This window comes from Rhinoderma darwinii, chromosome 3, assembly GCF_050947455.1.
Source record: "Rhinoderma darwinii isolate aRhiDar2 chromosome 3, aRhiDar2.hap1, whole genome shotgun sequence".
Taxonomy (NCBI): Eukaryota; Metazoa; Chordata; class Amphibia; order Anura; family Rhinodermatidae; genus Rhinoderma; species Rhinoderma darwinii.
In genome coordinates, this window is record NC_134689.1 from 246,981,958 (window position 1) to 246,984,813 (window position 2,856).

Consider the following 2,856-nt stretch of genomic DNA (forward strand, 5'->3'; position numbering starts at 1 on the left):
GCAGGTAGTACAAAGAATCAGAGAGGAATGTAGAAGCAAATGGGCGAAAGTGAGTAATTTTTCAATAAATACGCATGGAAGCGCGATATATTTATATGGTATGTTGATTTGGCCACTTTTAGTTTCAATAGATTTTTATTGAACACTTTTCTGAAAATGTAAAAAAAACACCGATAGTAACACATATAGTAATACATTAATACAAAGTACAGAGTGAAGTAGGCCAACATGGCCACGTATCCAAACCTACATATCATGAAAGTCTATGATGTCAAAGATCATGCAAAATATAGAACTTGTAAATGCAATAGTATTATGTATAGGTAACTTCCATAGACATCACAATCTCTAAAGAGGTACAATAAGTATCCACTAAAAGAAAAACACACAACAACAATGAGGCAGGAGGGAGGAAAGTTAGGAGGGTAGAGGGGGGTGTTTCCATCTCTATGTAGTCAAGGAAGTGCGCGGTTCTTCCATGAGGTCCAGATTTTATCAAATGTATCTTAAGTGTCAGACAATATATGAGAGAGGCGATCATTGATCATTATTCACGAGATTTTAGAAATAAGTATCTCCATAGATAAAGTAGACAATCGCCAGTCTCTTGCAATGGTGATTTTAGCTGCCAAAAATACATATTGAATAAATTTACGTGTGTATGGTCCAACTGATGGAAAGGGACCACATAGCAGTGCCGTGAAAACATTACTAGGAGGTTCAACTTGAGTAACATTTCGAATGAGTTGGTATACCTGTCTCCAAAATATATCAACTATTGGGCATTCCCATAAAATATGCAATAGTGTGCCTTCAGATCGGCACTGCCGAAAAGCAATGGGAGTCAGCAGAAGGATAGAATTGAGCTATACGAGTTGGTACCATATACCATCTCATCAAAACCTTATAACGTGCCTCAACCAAGGATGTATTGATCAAAAACTTCGAGGTCAGGTAAGCCATTTCTCTCCACTGAGCCAACTCAATTTCAGAACCCAAATCTCCTTCCCAGCAAGTCTTATAGGGGAGTTTGGCTGTAGGGGTAACTAGATCTGAATAAATGAAAGAGATCTTACTTCTAGAGTTAGGAAGCCAACAAAAACGTTCAAAAGTAGTTAAAGTGCTGATATCATCTGAGTCAGATTTCCAGGCTAGCAAGAAATGGTGTATCTGAAGGTATCTCAAATGTTCCGATGGGGGTAACGAATGTGATTCTCTAAAGAAGTCCAAAGTTTTAATGTCACCTCCAAAAAAAAAGTCCTTAATGCTGTAGAACCCGTTATTAGCGGAATTCAGGTCTGCGTAATCCCGGAGGAAAAGCAGGATTACAGGTAATAGTCATAAGAGGATTGTGAGGGGATTTAATATGAAACCTTTTTGTAAGAGAATCCCACAGCTATAGCATCTGAGAAAGCACAGGGGAGAGGACTGGAGGTCGGTCTGAAGATTCCATCCATAATATGGCTTCCAACGGAAAACGACAACATGCAGCCATTTCTAATTGTGTCTATTGTGGGCAATAAGGTCGTACAAAAATATCAGTAAACTGAGCCAATCTAGCCGCATGATAATAGTGCATAATATCAGGAACTCCCAACCCTCCCGCAAGTTTAGAAGTAAACAAAGAATTGCTTTGTATCCTCGGACATTTAGTACCCCATATGAAAGTCATAATAAGCTTTTGAATCGTTTTAAGCAATTTTGTTGTAACCAATATAGGAATAGTGCAAAATAAATAGAGAAGTCTGGCCAATAGCGTCATTTTAATCGAGGCAATATGACCAAACCATGAGAGATGGAGGTGGGACCACATTTGAAGATCTGCAGCTATTTGATTAAAAAGTGGAGGGAAATTTTCATTATATAGGGATTCTATGAAGGGCATTAATTTGATGCCTAAATGTGTCAGTCTACGATTATCCAAATGAAAATCAAAATTCAGTTGTACTTAACCACACTATCTGGCAAAGTAAGGTTCATTGCTACAGATTTAGTATATTTAACCCTGAGGACAGAGAATGAACCAAACTTATTGAGAACATAGTAAAGATTCGGCAAGGAAGCGAGGGGAGCAGACACAAATAAAAGCATGTAATCTGCAAAAAGTGCACATTTATGTTCAACTCCCCCCACTCCCATGCCCCTGATATCGCGAGAATTCCTGATTAAGTTAGCTAAGGGTTCAATAGCCAGCGCAAGCAAGGATGGGGATAGAGGGTAACCCTGACGCGTTCTCAAGTGTATAGGAAAAACTCTCGACAAATACCCTCTACAGTAACTTATTGCCGTAGGTAAGCGATATAATGTAGTAAGAATAGAGAGAAAATTGGAACCGAATCCCATCTTATTAAGGACAAAGAACAAATATTCCCAGGATAAAGAATCAAATGCCTTCTGTAGGTCAAGGCTTAAAAGCATAGATTGGCGTCCAGAAGTCCCACCCCAACACGAGCGAACCGCCGATATAATATCCACAGCTCGTCTCATCTGATCCTCCGCCTGGCGAAAGGGAATAAAACCCATTTGATCTTTGTGAATATAGGATGGGAGCAAGGAATTGAATCTAGTGGCCAAAGTTTTAGTCATAATTTTAAGATCTACATTTAAAAGGGAAATCGGTCTGTAATTGGAGTGATCTGTATGATCCTTATGAGGTTTAAGGATAAGGTGAATATAGGTCAAATTTGAAAAGGATGGCAAACTATTACCCTCCCTATAGTCATTGAACAAACAGACTAAATGTGGAGTCAGAACATCTCTGAATTTTTTATAATATCCTGAAGAGAAATCATCAGGTCCCGGAGGTTTGTGAGCCTTCAGATTTTTAACAACATCTAACACTTCGTCTAGAGTGAA